The sequence below is a fragment of the Dasypus novemcinctus genome, chromosome 23, assembly GCF_030445035.2.
Source record: "Dasypus novemcinctus isolate mDasNov1 chromosome 23, mDasNov1.1.hap2, whole genome shotgun sequence".
In the NCBI taxonomy this organism is placed as follows: domain Eukaryota; kingdom Metazoa; phylum Chordata; class Mammalia; order Cingulata; family Dasypodidae; genus Dasypus; species Dasypus novemcinctus.
Window position 1 is genome coordinate 62242059 of NC_080695.1, and position 17750 is coordinate 62259808.

Here is a 17750-nt window from a genome sequence, read left to right on the forward strand (position 1 = left end):
GTTCCGTGAAGGCGGACACTTGACTGAGCAGGTGCCCCGTGCCGCAGCTCACTGAATCCTCACAACCACCCTGCCAGGAGGACCGTCATCATCCCCACCTGACAGCCGAAGAAACTGAGGCCCCGAGAGGCAGTGGGGGGTGTTCAGGTCTCACAGAGAACAGGCAGCAGAGCTGGGAGGAAAAGAAGTCCACACAGGAAGTGGTTATGGCTCAAGTGATTGGGCTCCTGCCTACCACATGGGAGGTCCCTGGTTTGATTTCCGGGGCCTCCGAAAGAAGACAGAGAGCTGGCACAACAGCATGGCAAGTTGACACAACAAGATAAAGCAACAGGAGACACAAGAAGAAACGGCATAATGAGAGACACAGCAAAAGCAGGGAGCAGAGGTTCCCAGTGCCTCCTAAAGAAGACGAGCAAGACAGTGGGCAGGCGCAGCAAGTGACGCAACATGATGACAAAACAAGAGCCACAAGAAGAAAAACTGTGAGAGACCCAAGCAGGGAATGGAGGTGGTTCAAGCGACGAGGTGCCTCCCTCCTACCTTGGAGGTCCTGGGTTTGGTTCCTGGTGCCTCCTAAAAGAAACAAGCCGAATAGACACAGCAAGCGCAAACAACGAGGGGGTGGGGAGAAAGAATAAAGTAAATCTTAGAAGAAAAAACAGTCACGAACAGGTTTGCCACGGGCTGGCGCCGTGCTGGGTCCCGCAATGGCCTGCTTTTCTCGCTCCTCCCAGCAGTCTTACCTGCCCGGGCGGAGTCTGGGTGCACAGCTGCCAGCAACAGAAACAGACTCCAGCTGAAAGCAAAAAGGAATTTATGGAAAGAACTCTGGGGTGCACAACCCTGCTCCTCAGGTGTCCGAGTCGGGCGGAGGCAGGGATGCCCGGTCACATGCACAGGGGAGGCTGCAAGAGCGTGAGGCTACCACCTCCAGCATCCCCCCTTCTTACAGATGAGCAACCTGAGGCCTGGGGAAGAGTCCTCCAGCCCCTTGCCTTCCCTACCCTTTCCTGCGACTCCCGTAAATGCCCAGTGTCTGCACAGCCCAGAACCCTCTTCCGGCTGCAGGGAGGCGCTGCTGAGGCCCCACTGCTGTGACGGGAACTCGGGCCTGGAGGCATAAAAAGGGGGACGGAGGGGGGGGAAGCAGACTTGGCCCAGTGGTTAGGGCATCCGTCTACCACATGGGAGGTCCACGGTTCAAACCCCGGGCCTCCTTGACCCGTGCACAGCTGGCCCATGTGCAGGGCTGATGCGCGCAAGGAGTGCCGTGCCACGCAGGGGTGTCCCCGCGTAGGGGAGCCCCACGGGCAAGGAGTGTGCCCCATAAGGAGAGCCGCCCAGCGTGAAAGAAAGCGCAGCCTGCCCAGGAATGGTGCTGCACACACGGAGAGCTGACACAGCAAGATGACGCAACAAAAGGAAACACAGATTCCCGTGCCGCTGACAACAACAGAAGCGGACAAAGAAGACAACGCAGCAAATAGACACAGAGAACAGACAACTGGGGTGGGTGGGAAGAGAAACAAATAAAAATAAATCTTTTAAAAAAGGGGGGGATGGGGTCACGGCTCAGAAATGCCCTTTATTGACCCACAGACCGAGGGCCCAGGATGGGGGCTGCTGACAAAAGCGGTCCCACTGGGGACGGGGTCCGGAGGAGGGGCGGGAGGGAACCTTTGCAGTGTGCGTTTGGGTTTTGTTTTCCCTGGTGGGAGGGAGAGATGGGAGTCAGGGGCTGCGTGTGGCCCTGCCTCGTTCCCTCCTCTAGGGTGGGAGTGGGGTCCCAGCTCTCGATCCCAGCCTGGGGGCCCAGCGGACCTGCCTGTGAGTGTGCTGTGACCCCAGAGAGCGCGTGGGCTCCTCTCCGTGGACCGGGAGGGCCACGAGCCCCTAGGATGCTCCCTGCACTCAGCTCAGTGGGGGGATGGAGAGGGGGCGCTGCTGCAAAGGGGGCGAGCAAGCCCCAGGCAGCGAACTCTGCTGGAGGGTCTAAAGCAACTGATTCCCCTTTGCAGGCTGGTGTGTTTGCGTGCGTGTGCGCGTGCTTGCACGTGTGCTTACGCAGGTGTGCATGACTCGCTGTGTGTGCGCCTGCATGTGGTGCCCGTGGCTCTGTCCTGATACCTAGAATGTGCCTTTGTGTGTCTGTGTGCCCACGTGGCACAGAGGGGCGTCCGTACCTCCGCTCGTCTACTTGCGTGTGCGCTTGTACTGAACGTGTCACGTCCTTCTACGTGTCTGTCTTGGCAGGCAGCCTCATACGCACCTGTGTGTCTGTGCCAACATAGCATAATCCCAGCAAACACTTACATGGCACTTCCTGTGTACCAGGCTTCCAAGTGCTTCACATTTTGCTCAGTTAACCCCCCACAACCCTTTGAGGTTGGTGCTGTTATTTCGCTCCCTTTTCAGATGGGGAAACTGAGGCACAGAGAAGCTGAGTGACTTGCAGAGTTGCAGAGTCTGGATTTGAACCCAGGTGGGCTGGCTCTAAGTCTTAACCCTCGGGCTGCACCACCCGGGGTCTGTTCTGCGGGGGGGTCCCCGCGTCCACGCGGAGGGGAGCGCCTCTGGGAAGGAGCCCACCGGTGTCACGTCCCAGCACGTGCGTGCCTGCGGTGCTGTGTGCGCATGTGCGGGGAGATGGCAGCACAGGCTGGTGGGGGTGGTGGCAGGAGAGGCGTCCTCGCCGGGCCCTGAGGAGGGCGCCCCCAAGTCTAGGAAGGCAGGTCAGCCCCCCGCGCCCCGGCCTCCCGGGCCCGCCGGCGCACAGGCGAGGGCGCCCGCGCAGCTCGAGGCCGGCGGGAGGAGGCGCAGGGAAGGCTCGGCCGCGCGGGGGTGGAGGGCGCGGCGTGGCCACGCGCGCGGGACAGGACGCCTGGTCCCCGGAGGGAGCCGGGTTCCCGGCGTCTGCAGAACCCAAAGCGGGGCCCGGGCGCGTGGAGCGCGGCCAGCCGCCCTCGTCTGGCTGGGGGGGGGGGGGGGGGGGCTTCTGCGCAGGGCCCCCCGGAGAGAGGGAGGATGCCGCGGGCTGGCGGCTGCGGGGCTTGGAGTCGGGACGCAGGCAGCCCCGCGCTGGGGACCTGCAGGCGCCTCCCCGCTCCGGGCTGCGGCCGGCGCTCCAAATCCAGGGCTCTGGCTGGCTCTGGTGACTGTGCGTATCCCTGGGCCTCGCCGTTGTTCCCTCCCTGGCCAGGCCAGGCCCCTCTTTCGGCAGTGCAGGTGGAGGGGCCTCTGCTGGCCTCACCTGTCCCTCTCACCGCACCTGGACGGGGTTGAACTGTGGCCCCCAAAGACGGGCCCGCATCCTCACCCCCAGGACCTGGGAAGGGGACCTTGTTTTGAGAAAAGCGTCTTTACAGCTGTATATAAGTTACGGCTCCTGGGCTGCAATCATGGAGGGTGATCCTGGCCCTAAGTCCAATGACTGGAATCCTTGGGAGAGGGTCAGAGGGAGAAGGCCAGGCAGAGGTGGAGGGGGTCGGCCCCACCCCAGAGAATCAGGGGCCACCAGAAGCCACCAGGCAGGGAAGGGAAGGCGCCTGCAGAGGGGCGCAGCCCTGCGATGCTGATCTCGCCTCCCGCCTCCAGAACTGAAAAGAATACATTTCTGTGGTTTTAAGCCCGCCACTCTGTGGTCATTTGTTCCAGCAGCCCAGGCAGTGGACAGCACCTGTGGCCACGCCAGCTGGTTTGTGAGCCCCATGGTGCTCTGGTCGTTTATTTCCTTCTGTCCTGGGTTCAGGTCCCCATTCTGCCATCCGCTATGGGCGGTGTAACTTCGGGCAGTGACTCTAACCAGGCAATGCCCCAGTTTCCTCCAATGCTAAGTAGGGGCAGTAATACTAGAAAATGCCCAGAAGGCGCCTCGCCCAGAGCTGGGCAGGCAGAGTAGGAGTGGTTGCTATTTTCATGTTTATTCCTAATTATGGGACAATGCCTGTCATTCCTGCATCAATGGCAATGGCACATTTTAATTTGGACGGAGGTTAGCCCTTATAAATAAATATATCCGGCAAGTTTGGCCTTCCCACACCACTGGCAAAATCAGCCTGGCGTCCCGGGCTCGGCAGGGTGTCTGGCGCGGTGCACGTGGGCATCAGGAGTGATGGACTTGACCGCCGCCCGCGCTTGGCGTTGGCTCGTGCCGCACCGTTGCCTGAACGTCTCCTCTGGCTGACACTGTGCCTGGCGCCAAGTCAGTCGAGTTCCAGGGCCCGCCTCGGCGCATGGCAGGTCTTGTTGGGGACGCAAACGAGCAAGGAGAGGGATGGGGCGGGAGGGAGGTGGGAGAGGCCCACCCCCAGGGTGGTGACGGGAGGCAAGAGCAGTGAGGCCCGGGGGTCTCCCCAGAAGCGGGGCCTTAGGGCCTGGTTCAAAGTAGAACACGTGGTCAAGGCCAAGGCCAAAGCGGAGTTCCCTGCTCCTCGGCCGAGGTACTCTCCAGGGAGGACCCCCTGCTTTGTGGTCCAGACCTGATTCTCAGGCCAGTTGGGTACGTTTCCATCCGGAGGGGCTGACAAGAGGAGGGGGGAAGCCAGCGCACCCCGAAGACCAGGTATCATCTGGCACACCGCAGGTGCTCGGCTGGGAATGGGACCCCAAACTCCACCACGGCCCCCGAGGCCTGGGGCACGCGGGGGTCCCGAGCACCCGCGCAGCTCTGGGTGAAGCATTTAAACGCACGGTCCCATCTTACCCTCGCCTCACCCTGTGAGCTCCGCTCTCCCGTGGCGCCAGCTGGGGAGCCTGCGGCACCCAGAGTCAGAATTGGAACCCAGCTCCAGCCCCCAGCACCGGCCGTTCTCCCTAACGGCCAGGTCCAAGCAGCCGATGGGCTCCTTTCCTGCAGATAGGTGTGTGGTCAGGAGGGGATGTCTCAGTTCACCAGAGCGGCTACGACAAATCCCTGCCAGTGGACTGCAAAGATTTTCTTGGCCCACAGTTTTATAGGCCAAAGTCCCCAGTCAAGATGTCAGCAAGGCCGCGCTTCCTCTCGGAGGTGTCCCGTTCGAGGGCCGACTTGGCCCAATCCTTGGGGCCTTGACTTGCCTCTGTGCCCCTGTCACTCAGCAAGGTCCTCGTCTCCTCCTTCTCTTTAGAAGGCCACCAGGATTAGGGAGGAAGGCCCCCCACGATTCCGCTTGGCCACACCTAACTGGTAGGACATTCCACGGGGTCCTATTTACAAGTGGGCTCCCACCCCCTGGGGTTCATAGTTGAGTCTACCCCAAGGAGGAAGGCAGGCGCGGGTCCAGGTCCTCATAGGGGCTGCTGCCGGCTGCCGGCTGCGGTGCGTGCTGGCTGTTACCCGCTCCACCTGCCCCGCCTTCCCCCCTTGCCCGCCCCGTCCTGCCACTCCCTTGACTCAAGGTGGGACTGACCGTCCAGCCAGGTTCCAGAGCACCCTGGGGGCCAGGCTGAGGCCAGCCCCTCCCCCTGCCTGCCCCACCCTAGAAACCAGAGAGCCTTCCAGAGGCCCCCTTGCGTTGCCCGCATCTGGGGAGTGCCGACCTGGGCTGGACATCCTGCAACCGCGTTCCCAGGGTCCGCGCTGTGAGAAAGGAGCCATGACGCGGACCTTCTTTTCCCACGAACGTGGACACCCTGGGGAGGTTCTGAGCCCGGAGAGCCCTCTGGGGCCCCACCAGGCTGAGCGCTGATTGGGGTTGAGATAAGAAATGGTTGCAAGGCAGAATAACCTGCTTGGGAAAGGAACTGGATCTTATTCTTGGCTATTGAGTCACCACAAAAGAATGGAAAGTATTTCTCCCTCCCTCCAACTCCTTCAAAGAGCAACTGTGTCTTTGTGTCCTGTGCCCAGGGCCAGCAGAGAGCCAGCTGGCCTTGGATTTTTACAGCCTAGCACATGACTCAGGACCCATCCAGCTGCAAACAATAGAAACCAACTGGAATTGGCTTACACCAGTGCAGGAATGTCACTGGAAAGTCGAGGGGGGGTGGAGCAGCTTCAGGTATGGCTGGATCAAGGGGCTCAGGGATCTGTCTCCATCTCTTGACCCTGCTTTCCTCTGTGCTGGCTTCATTCACAGACAGGCTCCTCTTTCCTGCTGGCAAAAACAGCACCCCACAGCCCTGGCTTCCATCTAGCAAGGATTCCTCTTGTCCATTAGCTGCAGCAGGTGTCTAGGGGTTAAATCTCATGGGTCCAGCATGGGTCACGTGCCTGTCACCGAAGCCATCCCTGTGGCTGAGGGAGACCTGCTCTCCTTGGCCAGCCTGGGTCACGTGGGTGGCACAGCCCCCAGAGGCTGGGGTGGGCGATGGAAGAAGCAGCTTCAATGGCAAAGGTAAGTGTCGCCATCTGCCCCCAGTCCCATGGGGATGGAACTGGACTGTCTGGAAGACGGCTGGTGGGGCTGGAGGCAGAGTCGGGGAAGGCAGGTTCCTGAGAGTCAAAGACCTGGTGTCCCTCTGGCAAGGAAGCTCCAACCCCAATTTCATTAGACTCAGAAAAGTAAAAACGAAGGGATCTTGCTCGCAACTGTTGTGGAATTAATGCATACTATTTATGGGAGCAAGTACTAACTTCTGGAAATTTCCTCGAGCAGCCCAGTTGCCGGAACTCCTGGGGAAGTGACCAAAGAGCGTGGGATCTGGAATCGACTCCTCGATTTGAATCCTGACTCTGCCACGGTCTAGCTGCGTGACCTTGGGCAAGTCACTCCACCTCTCTGTGCCTCCGTTTCCTCATCTCAATAATGGGGATCTTGACATTACCTGCCTTGTAGGGCCATTGTGATGACTGAAGGACGTGATACAAGTGATGGACACGGGGCCAGCGGCCCTGGAAATGCTCAATGAGGTTAAATTCTGCCGATTCCTGGCAGATCTTGAGGGCCGGGGGCTTGCTAGCCGTCCCTGCCTTGGTCTCCTGCCGTCTGCTATCATGCCTACCCGTCACCTGTTACCCGCCCCTGGGGCAGCTCCGCCCCCAAGCCCTTCGCGACTGTCTGGTCACCCTGGGCTTCTCCGCACACACCTAGCTCAGCTCATTTGTCTCTCATTCCCCTCGGCCCAAGTCTTTGAGTTGCAAGCAACAGAAACCATGTCAAACCTTGGCTCTCCTTCCAGTAGCTGGCGGGGTCTCAGGCAGCATTCCAAGAGGGTGAAAGAGGACACAGGGCCTCTCAAAGCCTAGCCTCAAAACTTGCCCTGGTCACTTCTGCATTCCCGCCCATACCTGAAGGTTTGGGAAACCAGACTTTTCCTCTTGATGGAAGGAGCTACAAATTACCGTGGCCACGCGTTTCAATCTAACAATCTTCCCTTCCTTAAGACGCTTAGCTGCCTGTTGGAAATTTGTCAGGCTGACTGTATAAATTGATGTTGACAGTGAATGTAAATGGAGCCCCTAGAGATGTGCAGTACACAACCTGTGCAACTGTATGACGGTCCTGCTGATGCCGTGGGTTTATCTGTTCCTCTCACATACCTCATGGTGGCAGGCAGCTGTTTGAAGGGACAGGATCCAGTGTCCCTTCTGGGAGCAGTAACTCCGCATCCCCTCTTCTATTTTAGTGAGTCTGACTCTCAAATGCCAGGGGTGGGCATGTGGTCAGGACTTCTGCCACCCTAACCATGGTGATTGGTCACAGAACGGTTACGTGAGCTGAGATTCTGTGCTGAGACTTGCTGGAACGATAGGAAAGAGGTGTTTTCTTTCTACCAGGGTTGCTTAGTTTCCGCTGGGCTTGGGTGTAAACCTGGGGATTCTGAGGACCATCTCTGCAGCCACAGGGGAGGGCCTGCCTGCAAATGAAGCAGTCGCAGAGGAGAGCGGAGGCAAGACATGGGGAGAGAGGGGTTCCTGGGCAAGAGCATTCGTGCCCTGGATCCAGCTATGCCTGAAGCCCATAAGCTTTCCGTAAATTCCCATTGACGTGGATTTCTGTCACTTGCAGCCCAAAGAGACCTTAATGATTCAGTACTATACAGCTTTTTGGCTTACGATGAGAATGAAATAAGGTAACCATACATGAAACAGCTGGCTCTCAGGGGGGCCCATTAAAGGTCAGCTCTGGGCCCCCCGCCCCTTCCTGCAGTGAGGACAGCTTCCACTCCTCCACGAAGCCTGGGAGACCGTTTGGAAGAGCAGGCATGGATGGGTTGTTTATAGAGCAGTAAACACACAGGACCAAAATTGTGCCTCCTCACTTACCCCTCCTGCAGTCTTAATGATAACCTGTAATTCTCCATGCAAATTCCGAAAAGCCGTGCCTTTAAATAACCACGTGAAATGGTGCAAAAACAATCTCAAGAGACACCCTATTGTCTCCTCTGCAGGAGGAAAAAAGGGCGGGCGGGGGCTGGGGCGAGGGGGCGGCGGTCTGGAAAGCGCCTCCCCCCATCTGCACGGCAGGAAGCCGCAGCCCGGCCTCGGGGGGCGTGGACGCGGCTCCCACGGCCCCCGCTCCCCCAGGCCCTCTGGCGCCCCCCGTGTGTTTTTCCCGGGCCTGATCGGATGTCAGGCGGGCGGGGGGCCTGGGGTTTCCCGCTCCGGGCGAGCCGGAGGCGGCGGCGGCGGCGGCGCGGGCCCTGCGTGTCTGGCACCGCCCGGGACAGATTGTTCGCGCCGGTCTCCGGGGCGCGGGCCGCCTCCAGATGGGTCCAGCTGCGGCCCCGGAACGCGCCCGCCGCCGGCCCCCCGCGGGGCCGCCTTCGGGCCGGGCCCCCAGGCCGCCGGGCGCGTCGCCAAGGAGCCCCCCCAGGCCGCCGGGCGCGTCGCTAAAGCCCCCCCGCAGGCCGCGCCGCCAAAGCGCCCCCCGGGCCGCGCGCCCGCTGCCCGCGGCCTTCGCGGCTCCCCCTGCGCCCGCAGCTCCACGGCGGCAGGCGGGGCGCCGCAGCGCGCCCCCCGAAACTTTTGGTTTCGTCCTCTTCTGTTTTGCTTGGATTCGTTTGAGCTGGCCGTAAAGAGTGCGCGGAGAACTCTGGATTTCTGGTTTCCCTCGGGAAAAACAGAGCCAAGCCGGAAGGCCTCGCGATACCGGGCCTGCCCGCCCGCCCGGCGGAGACCTGCTGCCGCCGGGAAGCGGCTTTTCGCTCCTCTTCGGTCCGGTCGCCCCAGAGGGGACCCTGAGGGCAGGATCTGGGTGCAAGTCGTTTACTTGGGAGGGGTTCCCAGGCAGCGTGGGTGGGAGACGAGAAGAGGCGCAGGGGAAGGAAGGAGCTGGCACAGAGTGTCCCTGCGGGGACCAAGGAGGCCACCCCGGCAGGGGGCTGCAAGAGGGCGGGCTGCTGCCACCCAGGGGACTGGGCTACCACCCGGGGGCTAGACTACCACTCCAGAGCTGGGCTACCACCCGGGGCTGGGCTGCCACCCAGGGGACTGGGCTACCACCCGGGGCTGGGCTGCCACCCTGTCTGCTGCCTGTCTTTGGTCGGGGGCTGCCTCGGGGACCCTGCATCCGGGGCCCAGCAGGGAGACCTGAGGCAGCAAGCCACAGAGGGGGAGCCCCAGGGGGCCGAGGGCCTGTCCTGGGCCAGAAGCGCCGGGGAGAGTGGGAAGGCCCCGGCAGGCTGGTCCCGCCCGTCCGATGGGACCTGGGTTCAAACCCCCGCTCACCTCAGGACCCCCAGGCGTCTGCCGAAGCTGCGGGAGCCTCCGAGGCCTGGGGCGCACAGCGGGGCGTGGATGGGACAAGGCGTGAACCGCGCAGCCCCAGGCCTGGTGAGGGTCGGGGGACCCCCCCAGCAGCCACGCGCTTGCCTCCCCCCCCCATTTTAGAGGTGGGAGGCCGAGGCTCAGCCAGGGGCGGGAGGGGGTGGGAGTGGGTGGGGGCAGGCCGTTGCCCCGGTCTCCCCTGGGCCTTCGGTGCCCCTCACCCTGCCTGAAGTGCCGGGGAGGGGCCTGCAGGTTGCGCCTGCCCGTGCCTTCACCCTCGCCGTTTCCCCTGGGCAGATACCCTTCCCGCTGGTAAGGGGCTAAAATCTCTGTGCTCACGCCGACGTGTCTGTGGCATGTAGTTATAGCAGCCTCAGGAAGCCAAGACACTGCTCCAACCCCGGCTAACTCCCGCTTTGCCCTCAACGAGAGCCGCCTCCTCCGGGAAGCCTTCCTTGGATGCTCCCCCCCCCCCCCCCCCGCTGGTGGCTCTCCGAGGAGCCCAGGGTGCGCCAGCAGGGGCCCTTCCCTGCCGGCCAGGGAGGCCCAGGGAGAGTGTGAATCATGCCACCTTCCCAAGGGGACAGCCAGCCCTGGCACCTCAGCTGGGGACCTCACGTCCGGCCAACGGCTGCCTGGCCCGCCCGACGGCCAGCGCCACTCTCTCTGCCGCATGTGCCCTTCCCCCTTCTCCATTCCAGGGGTGGGGGCTCCAGAAATGGAAATAAAACTAGAGTCGGGACCCCTCTGGCCTCGTGGGCAGCCCCTGCAGGGCCGGGCGGCGCTGGACGTCCAGGGGTGGCAGGACCTGGGGCCGGCGGGGGCACGAGGTCCGGCTCGGTGAGCAGGGCTCCTTCCCGGGGGCGTGCTCCCGCGGGGTGGGCTCGCCCCAGCACCCCTGTCCCTCCTCCTCACCTCCCCGCCCTTCCTGGGGTCTCAGGCACATTAGTCGGGGGAGGCTGGGGGGCCACGCCGTCCTGCTCAGGCCTCGGGCGGGCGGTCCCCCTGCCCCGAGCGGCTCGCTCGGTCCCCGCCGGCGCCCGCGGAGCTGCCACCTGCCCAGCAGGCCCCTTCCGTCCTCCCTCCCCACCTGCCTGCAGAGGGGGGGGCTCCGCCTGCGCACCCCAGGCCCACCCAGGCGCGACAAGGAAGATGGAGGCCCGGGGGTCCCCGGCGGCACACCTGGGCCTCCCGGCCCCTGGCCCACCCTCCCCACGGACAGGTGGCCGCGGGAGAAGGTGGCCCTCCTTCCCCGCGCGGAGTCCTGCTGGTGCACCGCAGCCAGCTGGGGGGCTTTGCTCCTGCTTTAATTGCTATTTCCAGGTAGAGGTGGGTGGTAAAAAGAGTTTTTATAGGCAGTTCTTCTGAGAGTAAGGTTGCCAGAGCTAACAAATAAAAATCCAGTACGCTCAGTTAAAATGTGAATTTCACTCGAACAATGAATACTTTTTTTTTTAACTCTAAGTGTGTCCCACAGGATATTTGGGACACACTTAGATTTTCAAAACATTATTCTGTTTATCTGATATTCAAATCTAACTGGGTGTCCCGTGTTTTATCTGGCAACCCTCTCTGGGGATAGGATAGCCCCCAGATTTTGAGGCCCCTCCCTCTCGACCCCACAGCCCCCTTAGATTTAGTGCTGGGGCGCCTACCGGACTGACATTTGTGAGGAAGCCACGCTGTGTTCCCCACCTACATTCTGGCCCCGGATTTGTGCTTCCCTCACCACGCGTGAGGCCCTGGCCACACGAGCCCCTGGTCCCCCGCCTGGTACATTCGGGCCACCTCGCGTGTGTGTACAGGTGGCTCAAGTCCGTATGTGAGAAGAGTCCCCTGCCTGTTGTGCAGTGCACAACCTGTCCAACCGAGCACAGCCGCCGTCTTCCCACTTCTAGCTTTTGACCACGGGGCGTTTTCTTTTTCTCCTTTACTCCCCCAAACTGGACAGCCAAGGACACTATCCCGTCCCCTGTCCCCACCCAAGGAAAACACTAGCAATCTGGGAAGGCACTCAGGCATCTGAAAACAGCCGAGCCCGGCGCCGCGCACAGAAGAGCATTCGACTCGGGGGGGGGGGGGGGGGGGGGCGACCCTTCATCTGCTGGAGGGGCCCCCCCTTCCCGGGCCGGCGTGTGGAGCGGGATGAAAGGTTTCCTGCCCGCCCGCCACATCCTGTCCCAGCCACCGGCCCCCGCCAGCCTCCCCGCCCCAGCCCGGGCGTAATTTTAGCAGCGGAGCCGCGGCGGCGCGTTCTTGGCCCGCAGCCCCGGGGCGGGCGCGCGGCACAGGCGGCCCTTTCCAGGCCGCGCGCCTGGGGCTCCCGGGCTGGGCTCCCCCACGCTCGCCGCTGTGCGGGGCCCCTCCCGGCCTGGCTGGCAGGGTCACTGCCCGCTGCCCCCGGCCTGGCCCCTCGCGGGCCCCCTGAGCCCCGGGAGCCCCGAGGTGGGGGGCAGCCTGCCCGTCCGCGCCCCCCGCTGTGGCGGGTCCTCTGGGTGCGGGGAAGGGAGGAGGGGCGGCGGGGCCACGTGGACAGCGCGCAGCCTCTGCTTCCCTCCCCCAGGCCGGGCAGCCTGCGCCGGCTTTTCAGATTTCAAGGACTTGCCCTATTGCGGGGGCTCTGAGGACCGGGGCGCAGTGCGCGGGCAGGAGGCCGTCCTGGGTGGAACGGACGCTGGCGGCGCACCCCGGCTTCCCCGGGGGAGGACCCGAGGCGCGGCAGGAGGAAGGCCTGGCTCAGGGCCAGCGCTGGAGCCCCAGTCCTCTCGGGGAGCCCCCAGCCTGGTGTTTCTAATCCACCCTCCTGAGCTGTAATTTACATACTGCACTATTGACGAGGGCTCTTGGGGCGTTCACAGAGTGGCCCCATCCCTGCACTCCCTTTGTTTTTTAAGATTGATTGATTGATCGGCCTGCCCCCGTTGTCTGCTCTCTCTGTCCATTCGCTGTGCGTTCCTCTGTGTCTGCTTGATTTCTCTTTGGGAGGCACCAGGAACCGATCCTGGGACCTTCTGACGTAGGAGAGAGGCGCTCAATCTCTTGTGCCACCTCAGCTCCCTGGTCTGCTGTGTCTCTTATTGTCTCTCCTGTGTCTCTTTGTTGCGTCATCTTGCTGCGCCAGCTCTCCTGCGCAGGCCAACTCGCCTTCACCAGGAGGCCCCGAGAATCGAACCCCGGACCTCCCATATGGTAGACGGTAGACGGGAGCCCAATCGCTGAGCCACATCCGTTTCCCACAGCAGTCAATTAAGAATATTTTTATCATCTCAGAAGGAAACCCGGACCCGTTACCTGTCATCCCTCAGCCCCCGCTCCCCCCCAAGCCCTGAGCAACCACTAATCTACTGTCCGCCTCTACAGAGTTCCCTGCAGTGGAACCGCGTGGCAGGCGGTGGTTCTGCCTGGCTTCTTTTAGGCAGGATACTGTTTTTGAGGTTCATCCTATTGTAGTATGTGTTGGTCCTTCATTCCCTCTTTTTTTTTTTCAGGAGGTACCGTGGATTGAACCTGGGAAGCAGATGCTCAACCACTGAGCTACACCCGGGCTGGTACTTCACTCCTTTTCATGACTGAATGATATTCCATCATAAGGATACACATCACATCCTGCTTCCACCTGTGTCAGTGGACAGACACCTTTCCGCTGTTGTGAAAAATGCCACCTTGAACATTTGTGTACAAGGTTTGGGGTGGACATATGTTTTCAATTCTCTTGGGAGCTCCTCTCCTTCTCCGCCTCTCGGCCATGGCACGAGGCAGAGAGGTGGCGCTGCTCTTCGATCCTTTGCCCTGTCACCCGGAGACTGTGTGACCTTTGGCCATTTGCCCAGCCTCTCTGAACCCCATGCCCTAATCTGTGAAGTGAGGGTCTAATTCTGCCCTCATGGGAGTACCGTGAGGATCAAGATGGCAAGAGCTCAGAGGGCAGTGGTATGTGGGCAGGCACATATTCATCTCCCCGGCCAGCTGCCTGCATGCCCTACTATGCACCACCCCATACTGTCCTCAGCCAGCCTTGTTCTGCCTCCAAGGAGCTCGGGCTAACGCAGAGGTTCTCAACCCCCCCCATCCTCCAACAGTGAATGGCCCGGCCCCAACATAAATAACACCAAGGCTGGGAACCCCGGCCTGGTGATGTCACTGTCACTCATCCGTTTTTCACGTGTGTACTTATTTGTGCTGCTGCTGCTTTCCAGGATGGACGTGTGCTAACTAACAAAGCTACCAGCAGCACAATGGGAATTTTTAAAGTGAAGAATTTGATGTGAAAAAAATAGGAGAGTAGGAACAGCCAAAATAGCATGTCAAAGCATGCTACTGTTTCCACAGCTGGGATGTACATTTGGCTCAGAGCTTCTTCCTAGCGGCCAAAGCAAAAAGGGAAACGCGATCAATTTCAAATTCTCACTGTACCAAAGACAAAAACAAATCAAGAGGTCAGGGGAGGGGCATACCCCTGGGCCTGGAGGACTCAGAAGTCTTTCTCTTATGGGCCCTCATACAGGGCCACTGCGGGACAACAGCCAGCTGTCCTCAGCGACAGCCCTATGGGGAACACAATGGCGAGCGTCATATCGTGCCCTCCAGGGCAGGCCCGTGACATAAGGCTGGGGCCTGGCTTGGCAAAGGTGGGCTTCCATTGAGTGGCCATATCGTGGTTTCCTTTCCCAACTGGGGGGCAGACCACAGGGCCCACGCTGTAGGTAGTTCAGAATGGCAACGAGGGCAGGGGCAGCCAGACCACCTGCATTCAAGACTGGGTTTACTACCAAGTAGCTGTGTGACCTTGGGCAGGTCCTTAAACCTCTCTGAACTCAGATGCTTCACATAAAGTGGGGGCAGTAATAGTACCTACCTCACAGGGTTATTGGGAAAATTAAATGAGATAGTATGTGTCCAGGATTGACCCCAGGGCTGGCAGAGGTGAGAGCTTAGTCAGGGTCAACTATTTTTTTCTGTGGCATCCTGGAGTGAAGGTTTTTGTGTGGGAGAAAGTCCTGCAGCCAGGGAGGGTCTGGCCACGGCACAGATTGAGCTTAAAACCTTCCGCGTCTCCTCGTTACGTCCTGGCAGTGTTCAGATGCATCACCCCGGTGCTCCGGCCTCGCTGACTTACCACCACCTTTCTCCTTGCTACACCCACCTTTGTCCTCTGCCCCAGTGATTGTGACTCCAGACGTTGTCACCCTGCCAGGCATTTGCCCTCCGTGCCCTCTGGCTGGAATGCTCTTTTCTCTGTTTGCCTTGCTCATAGAGTACAACTTGTTTTATCAGCCACCCCCCCCTTTTTTTTTAAAGATTTATTTTATTTTATTTTTAAAATTTATTTCTACCCACCCCCTTATTGTTTGCACTTGCTGTGTCTTTAGGAGGTACCAGGAACTGAACCCAGGACCTCCAGTACGGGAGGGAGGCACCTAATCACTTGAGCCATCTCTGCTCCCTGCTTTATTGAGTCTCTCATTATGGCTTTTCTTCTTGTGTCTCTTGCCACATCATCTTGTTGCATCAGCTTGCTGCGCCTGCCCATCACGTCAGCTTGCTGTCTTCTTTGGGAGGCACTGGGAACTGAACCAGGGACCTCCCATGTGGCAGGCAGCAGCCCAGTTGCCTGAGCCACATCCACTTCCCATTAGCCCCTTTATCAAGCCTTTGTTGGCTCTCCCAGTCTCTAGAGAACAATACTCTTTGTGTCCACCTCCCTTCCATACTCCCCTGAGACCTCTGTCAGGTTGCATCATTCATTCATCCCTCAGCTCTTGGGGGCTCCGTTTGCCAGGCACTGTCCTAGCCCTGGGGCATGAGCGGTGAACACAACAGACAGAAATCCCGACCCTCAAGGCCTCTGTGTCTCCAGTCGTTGTGCCCACTAAGTGCTCAATGAACATGCTGAGGATAGCGCCCAACCCGCCTCTCCCCCAACTCCGCGCCCTGAGCCTCGTGACTCAGCCAGGTCCCACCCTCGTTGTGCCTTCCCCCTGGGCTGCTGGCTGGGGACATTCCAGTGTCCGGGTCAGACGGCACCTTGCTTGGCCCTCTCGCCTGCGAGGCCAACGCCTGAGCCTCCCCGTGGTGCCGGAGTGGCCAGCGATGGTCCCCATGGCTCACCCCATGGCTGCGACCTGACCCTGTGCCCCTGCCTCATCTCATTAATCCCCACAAAGTCGCCCCATTGCCATCTCTGCTGTTTGGGGGTGGAAGCAGCAGCTCAGAGAGGTTGTGTAGCTCGCCCCGGGTCACACAGCAGCACGGCCAGGGTGGAACCCAGGCCCTCCCGACGCCCGGGGCCCGTGCGGGGCAGCGGCTGGGCTGCGAGCGCCGTGCGCTGACCCCCTGCGCTGTGAGTTTTATGGGGCAGCTTGGCCGGGTTTGGTGTCCAGTTGTTTGGTCTGACGCTGGCCCAGCTGTGACCGTGGTGGGATTTCCTAGAGGGCATCAGCGCCTATGATCTGTCAGTCCTAAGTAAAGGAGGAGGCCCTGCAGAAGGCGGGCGGGCCTCCTCCACGCCGCCTGAGGCCTGAACAGCCAGCGCTGGGGTTTAAAGGAATTCTGCCTGGAGACAGCAGCCTCCAGCCTGCCTGAGGCTCCAGACCAGGGAACTTGACCTTCCAGCCTCCAGCCTGCGGGTGAATCCACACCTGCCAGGCCCGGGAAGAGCCCATTTCTCACGACACTTCATACGGTGCACACGTATGTGTACACGCAGACACACGTGCTGACGTATGTGCACATACGCGCACCTGCCCCACTCAGAGCCCCGTGTGATGCGCCCCGCAGGGGCAGCCTCAGAGCACACCGGTCCCAGGTCCGGAGGAGCCCCTGCCGAAGGGCGCTGACCCCAAGTGATGCCAGCGGGGGCCCAGTCAGTCCTCCGGGTGCCAGGTGCTCTCGGCGGGAAGGAAAGACAGTGGGTGCTCAGAGCCTGCGCCTGGAGGCCGGGGGCTCAGACGTGAACCCCAGCCTAGCTCTGTGACTCGGACCACCTACTCTACCTTTCTTTTTTTTTTTTTAAAGATTTATTATTATTATTTTTTAATTTATTTAATTCCCCTCCCCTCCCCCGTTGTCTGTTTTCTGTGTCTTTTTGCTGCGTCTGGTTTCTTTGTCCGCTTCTGTTGTCGTCAGCGGCACGGGAAGTGTGGGCGGCGCCATTCCTGGGCAGGCTGCACTTTCTTTCACGCTGGGTGGCTTTCCTCACGGGGCGCACTCCTTGCGCGTGGGGCTCCCCTACGCGGGGGACACTCCTGCGTGGCAGGGCACTCCTTGTGCGCATCAGCACTGCGCATGGCCAGCTCCACACGGGTCAAGGAGGCCCGGGGCTTGAACCGGGGACCTCCCATATGGTAGACGGACGCCCTAACCACTGGGCCAAGTCCGTTTCCCATACTCTACCTTTCTAAGCCTCAGGTCCTTCATCCGTAAAATGGGTTTACAATAGTATCTACTTCTTGGGTAAGTGCAAAAATGAAAGGGGATGCCATATGGAAAGAAAGAGAGAAAGAAAGAAAAGGAAGGAAGGAAAAGGAAACAACATAATCCAATAATTAATAGCCATTATGGTTACCATTCATCATTGTTATTCTTAATAATAGTTTAATAATTAGAATTGTTTAAAATAAAATAAGAGGATTTGGCCACCAGCTTTGGGAGTTGACACTCGTCAGCCCTGGCCTTACCTCCTCCAGGAAGCCCTCCCTGACTGCTCCTCCCAGATGTTCCTGTAGCTTCTACAGCTTTCCCTTGTGCCCTTTACCTGATGACCGTTATAAATGCATTTGGTGATCTCGTGGCAGGGCTGCCTCCTCGCTGGACTCAAAGCCAAGGTCTTGGCCACTGCGTGTTCTCCAAGGACAGCCGCAGTGACTGAGAGTTAGTCATGATGTAAAAAGGCTCGTTGAGTGACTGCGCGGGGCCACGGGGCCGAGATGCCTCGGCTCCTCCCGCGGGGAGGGAGGGCAGGTTGGGGGTTCCTCCACGCAGGGCGCCGCTGGGGCGGGAGGTGCGGGTGGGGCGTCTGCGGAGAGCGGCGGGACCCGCGCCCTGGAAACTGCCCCTCGAATGCTGGGTTCCCCCGCCCCGGGTGTGCGTGGGGGCGGGCGCAGCCGCCGAGCGCAAGCCC

General features: G+C 60.5%; 1 long non-coding RNA gene across 1 annotated transcript; it reads right to left on the bottom strand.

Moving 5' to 3' along the window:
- Positions 1-3960: 3960 nt before the first annotated feature.
- Positions 3961-5669, bottom strand: LOC139437456 (uncharacterized). The gene is made up of 2 exons (XR_011647259.1): positions 5521-5669; positions 3961-4852 (listed from the first exon to the last, which is right to left on the bottom strand). It is a non-coding gene; the product is annotated as an uncharacterized lncRNA (long non-coding RNA).
- Between the last annotated feature and the right edge of the window lie 12081 nt (positions 5670-17750).